Here is a 6,505-nt window from a genome sequence, read left to right on the forward strand (position 1 = left end):
TACTTTAGTTTTAGTTATGCGTTATATAAATATAATCTTCGTTTTGAGGTAGTTTTCCAATTTTGGTAACTTCCTTTTTTTATCGTACCCCTATGGTGTGAAATAAATAGATTATAAATCGTTTGTTTCTATATTTTTACAAGTTTCTTACATGGCTAGGGCCTAAGAGGCCTGAGGCGCAAAGGCAGACCAAAGTAGTCTAAATACGGTTCTGTAAGAAGATTAGGCAGATTACCATTACCAGCAAAAAATCAACCATCATCCTAGAGAATCAATTGTGAGACTCCACTAACTTTAAAAAAAAAAAAGAATGTAAGAAGATATGCCTCTTATTTGTTTCAGCTGTTTTTCTTTTGATAATGAAATGAAAATTGTCATCATTATTTTTTGTGTGCGGAAGTGTGGTGCATATAAAATAGATGATACATTTCTCTTCTTCTTTTAATAACTAAAGTAATTATACTCATTAATCTGCGATTTATGTACATGGATGTGGTGTACATAATATTTATTATGTCTTTTCCCTTCTTCTTTGAAAATTTAAAGTTTCCATTGTTTTGTGCAAAATTAATATTTATATATGTAAGAATTGTCCTTCATTGTACAAAACTCAAATGTATTTGTTGTTAATAAAGCTTACTTTGCATTTTGTATACATTGTGTCCGGTCTATCCTGTACCTTGGCGAATGCTCTAGCATTTACTAGATATAGGGTAGTTTGGTATATAAAAGAGGGTGACAACGTGACGGGACAATAATGTGTGTGTAGATAGTGAGTAATTGAACTGCAGTCAGAAGTACTGTTGACGTTCGATGATATAGCGTTTGTTATAGAGCGACTGTTGAAAATAAGTGTATCGTAAAGTTGTATTCGGAAAGAATAAACCAGTTTTATTAAGTAAGGACTTGTGTCGCTAAAGTTTCGTCGGAACGAAGTTACGGAAAGTTAATTATCGAACAGAGACGTAACAATATCTATAGTTTGTGAAGAAACATTAGATAATGTGTTAGAAAAAATAAGCTTTATAGTAATGTTGAATCCAAAGCATCAGGAAGAAAAATTTACTCACCTCACAAACTTAGGACAGCAGGAATTTTTAAGTCTGTTTCCTTTATAAAGCGGTCTGCTTCTGAGGCTGTATGTAAAATTAATCTTTATATATACACTAATTTATCTAATACACACAGACATATATATGTGCACAGTCGATACGCACAAGTTGTCACTATGGCAATATTGTTTCCAAAGTTCTTAACATTCATTCTCGAAAACGTGATAAAATGCTGATAAAACATCCGTTTCCTTTTTTTTGGCATTACTAAAGAAGGGGAAAATGTGATCGGTATTATTGTGTCCTTCGTTTTCAGCATTGAAATTGAGTTGTCACACTTAACAGGATGTTTACGACAGTTTCCAATGTAGTTGCAATTTGAATAACGTTTTTTTTTTGTGGGGGGGGGGGGAGAAACTAGGATTGCCTCATTTTGTTGAAGCTGCAATATGCTTCTTTTTATACATGTATTGTATTTTATCCTCAAAAGATGTTAAGTTTAATATTTATTTAACTTATTAATTAAATGCATTTAAATATCATGGTTGATAACATGAGAAAATATGTAGATATTAATTTTATGTTTAATATTGTACCAACAACAAGTATTAAAAGAATGTATTGAAGTTATACATTGAGTGTTAGCATTTGGTGATGACGAAAGTTAGTAAACAGTAATCATGTCATTATGTCAGATTAAATATTTAAAGAAGTACGTTTATTTCCATAAAAAATAATACTTGCAATAGCATGCAAAAGAATGCCATTGGGTTGTATTGTGAAGTTTGTGTGTCTATCAGTTAGGAGACTTTTCATGTTTGAATTATGAACTCTTCCAGACTTTTTTATTTTAGGCTTAAAGTGAGTGTTGTTTCTCTCAAGTAAATCGATAATAACTTTAGAGATTAATTTTTGTGATGTTCTTGTATCCATTAAAATATTGTATAAGTGTTTTGAAACCATCATTTTCAAAGATTTATTCTTACCTAGCAGAATATATATATAAATAACCTGTTATAAAGGAATAGACAATTTAATGGTATTGTACTTGTATGCGCTTTATGAGTAAAAAATAAGATTTTCTATTTATTCAAAGCTATTGAAAGTGTGTACATAATGTGACTATATAACCAATCAGTTAGAAATAATAGAAGCTACATGCAAGTTCCATACAAGTATTTTTCTAATAGAATATGTTGTTTTTCTCGCGCAAAGTTACATGAGGTCTACATAATCTAGCTATCCCTACTTCTTAAGTGATAAAATAGAGAGAAAGCAGCTATTCAACACACTCATCTTCAACTCTTGGGCTACTTTTTTCATACTAAAAAGTGGAATTTGAGCGTCATTCTTATAACGCATGCACAGCCCCAAAGTGCGGAGCGCAATTTTTTTCGGCGGTAACGATACGCGAACCACGGAACCTCAGCTCCACTGCTCACCACACAAACATTGGGCCGCACTAAGCTTGTTTGAAGTCGAGTCCTACTATGATTAGAAATGAAATAAGAATTTTTTGTTTTCTTTTTGAGAAGGAAAACTACATTTTGATTAATTTCACTAAATTGGGAAATTCCAAAGTATCAAAAGGAAAAGGTAAAGAAATTATATATAGAAGTAACCACATCAGTGTTCAATGTGTTAGGAAGCTCGAGTAGACTTTGAGCTCTTCGTCGATTACAGTAATTACCCAGTGTGGAAGAGCAAGCTTTCTCAAAATGCTTCTTGGGTCTAAATCTAAAGCTTTCGTAGAGTACACAATCTTGGCATGCTCGAAGATTGGATCATCAAACAGGAGTTTCTGTTTCACCTCGCATATGATATCTCTGTAAAATTCTCTGGCTGAGAAATAGATCTTAGCGATTTCTTCGTGAATCATATTCGCATCATTTGTATTTTTGGTCTGTCAGTGTGGACTCAGCTCAGATACTTTGATATACTTTGTTCAGAAGCAAATATTTGCTCTCTTTCCTTTCGTCAACCATCAAAATGGCATCCGATCCAACATATCTCAAAGTCATAAAATTGGTAGTAAATGTTTTGATTATTCTTTCTGTTTCTACACGTAGCACGTGGAAAGATAATGTCAAATGAGTTGAGAATCCCCCAATAAAAAAGAAAACGTCTACTGGTGTGTGTAGGATGTTCAAAAAACAGTGACGTGTAAGGCAACTCACAGCTCGAGCAGTCTATCCACACATTGCTTCATCAACAACCATCTGGTCTCACAGATGCCAAAAGCTCATGCATTTTATAGCCTGTAAATTACTATAAAATCTATTGCAAATAAAAAAAATGGTTATACACGCTTCTTAGCATTTGTTGCATCACTACAAAATCTAAACCACTTCCTCAGAGGCACATTCAAATTTTCCAGCTACTCTAAATGATGAAACTTTGCAAGCATTTGTACAATAGTTTTTATCATTCGCTCTGTTATATTACCATGCTAGAGGGGATAAGATTAACTGCGCGTTTTCACAGATCCAACATCTTGCACAACTATGAAAAAACTTGCTGTTTAAATTAGTTTCCTGGTCAATATGAATTTCTTCTGGTGCGCTGAATCTGGCAATCCATTCTTCTGCCAACTCATTAACCACAGACTATGCTAAAGTATTGACCAATAGACAAGCTTCGAAAAACACATGCAATTAATCGTTATTTTTGAATGTTAAAAATCGTATTTATAACTATGTTTTAAAAAACATTAAAATAACGTGGACAATACTGTAAAAATGAATATATATATATTTTTAATTTTATTGAAATTATCTGTAAGTGTTTTAATGCGTAGACCTATTTTGCGAAACACTTCAATATCCACTGAATTCAATGTGAAACCGTTTAAAAACTAATTTGGGAGCAAAAAGACGCAATTTCATTAAATTAAAGGTGAAATATGACTTAAACTGTTATTTCTATAGACAGTTATATTTTCCTTAGTAAGGGTTAACGCTCTGACTCTGACCATGCAACTGATCTAGTCGAAATTTATTGAATACATATATACACAGAGAGATACACACACAAATGTTAAAAAACACATAAATTGTCTTAAAGAATGAATAATTTAAATTTTGTATGACAAAGAACTTTAATATGAAGTATTAATTTGATACGCTATAAGCCTGTAACAATCACTTTTTTTTTCTAGTAAAGGCCCTATTATTATTGTTGCGTCAGCGAGATCACGTGACTATTCTCACGCCACCTACTTTCTAGAATTATCCTGTACCTTGGCGAATGCTCTAGCATTTACTAGATATAGGGTAGTCTGGTATATAAAAGAGGGTGACAACGTGACGGAAAAATAATGTGTGTGTAGACAGTGAGTAATTGATCTGCAGTCAGAGAGTATTACTGAGCACGTTCGTTGTTACAGCGTTTGTTTTAGCGCGATTGTTGAAATTAAGTGTATCGTAAAGTTATATTCGGAAAGAATAAACCAGTTTTATTAAGTAAGGACTTGTGTCGCTAAAGTTTCGTCGGAATGAAGTTACGGAAAATCAATTAACAAACGGAGACGTAACAAATTGGTGTCAGAAGTGGAACGAAAAAATAAAATGGAAACGAGGGGCGGAAAATCAAACTACAGTTTAGCAGCAACAAAAGAAACAAGAAGAACGAGAAAAGAAACAAGAAGAGAGACAACAGCAGCTGCAAGAAAACCTGCAACAGTGGCAGCTCGAACAGCAAAATAAACAAGAAGAAAGATTACAGCAGTTGTTGGAGGAAAAAGAAAAGAAACAAGAAGAACGAGAAGAGAAATTACAGCAGTGGTTGAGGAAAGAGAAAAGAAACAAGAAAAGAAATTACAGCAGTTGTTGGAGGAAAAAGAAAAGAAACAAGAAGAAAGACAACAGCAGTTACAAGAAAACCTACAACAATGGCAGCTCGAACAGCAAAGTAAACAAGAGAGACTACAGCAGTGGTTGGAGGAGAAAGAAAATAAACAAGAACAGAAATTACAGCACTTGTTGGAGGAAAAAGAAAATAAATAAGAAGAGAGATTACAGCAGATTTTGGTTGAAAAAGAAAAGAAACAAGAAGACAAATTACAGCAGTGGCAACTGGAACAAGAAAGGAAACAAGAAGTACAAATGGAAAACAGTATCTAATTCGCTTTTAAATTTACTAAATTGAAGGACAATCTATTGTCTTTTACACAAGGAGGATACATTGACCATCAACTTAATCAGCCCCAGACAGTGGCAAGCCCTTACAGAGCCCGCAGCTAAACTCTAATGCAGACATATTCAGTCCCATTAGAAGTCACATCCCAGATATGAATGTTAGTAATAGGAGTGATCCAGTGAGAAGGAAGCCACAGGAATATGATGGGAAAGCACTGTGGAAAGCATATAGAGCACAGTTTGAGCTACTGGCAGAGATGAATGGATGGACAGAGGAGCAGAAAGCAGTATATCTGGCAACTAGCTTGAAGGGACAACCACTGGAAATACTTGGACAGTTGTCAGCAGACAACAGGCACAACTATAGAGCACTGGTGTCGGCTCTAGAACTCAGGTACGGAACCCAAAATCAGTCAGAAGTCTACAGGGCCAGGTTCAGGACGAGAGTCCATGCTAAAGGGGAGAGCCTGCAAGAGCTGGCTCAGGACTTGGAAAGCATGGCACACAAGGCCTACCCAACTGCACCACCCGATCTCCTCAAGTTGTTGCTGAGGGATCAGTTTGTAGATGCCTTGGACAGTCCAACAACTTAAGATACAAGTGAAGCAAGCACACCCTTCTACCATGCAGGATGCAATGGCCAGAGCTCTCGAATTTGAATCCTATGTTATGTCCAGCACAGAGGTACCGAGGTTGGTACAGTCATCTGGATTCAAGGCCAGAAAACGTCAGCTTTTAGAGAAGTTTGAGGGACTTTGCTGGCACTGTAACAAACCTGGGCACAAGAGAGCTCAATGCTGGAAACTTTAGCACAGGGGAGATGATACAGCAGGAAAGGCTGCTACCCAGAAAGACTATTGGAACTGTGGGGAGCAAGGACATATGAGGAGCCAGTGTAAGAAAAATACCACCAATCAGTCAGCTTTGGGAAACCAGTAGTGGTTGGTGCTCATGGACGCCCACCAACCTCCATCGTGAAAGTCCCAACAGCTAAGTGTAAAATGGCAAGCACACATAGTATCTACGTGACAGGGAAGCTGGATGGCCAAAGGTGTAACTTTGTCATAGATTCTGCATCTCAGCAAACCCTTGTGAGCATCAAAATGCTGGATAACAAAGGAGTACCAGAAGCTCTGTGGTGTGACAGGACATTCTGCAAGGTTGTGGGGACCTGTGTGGGTAACTATCGAGCTAATGGGCATGAATAACAGACAGAAAGTATACTTGGCTGACATTGAAGACCAATGCATATTAGGATTGGACTGTCTGTTACCGAATAAGTGTGTGTTGACCTCGATAAAATGACGATTGAAAACA

At 35.8% G+C, this 6,505-nt stretch overlaps 1 protein-coding gene across 1 annotated transcript in view; it reads right to left on the minus strand.

Moving 5' to 3' along the window:
- The window catches only part of LOC106465559, a 27,624-nt gene extending 26,407 nt beyond the window's left edge, over positions 1-1,217 (minus strand). The window contains exon 1 of the mRNA XM_013925786.2: positions 1,071-1,217. The gene's annotated coding sequence lies outside the window, so the exon portion shown is untranslated. The remainder of the gene's footprint in view (positions 1-1,070) is intronic.
- Positions 1,218-6,505: the final 5,288 nt, after the last annotated feature.

Source organism: Limulus polyphemus, unplaced genomic scaffold (genome assembly GCF_000517525.1).
Source record: "Limulus polyphemus unplaced genomic scaffold, Limulus_polyphemus-2.1.2 Scaffold1981, whole genome shotgun sequence".
Lineage (NCBI taxonomy): Eukaryota > Metazoa > Arthropoda > Merostomata > Xiphosura > Limulidae > Limulus > Limulus polyphemus.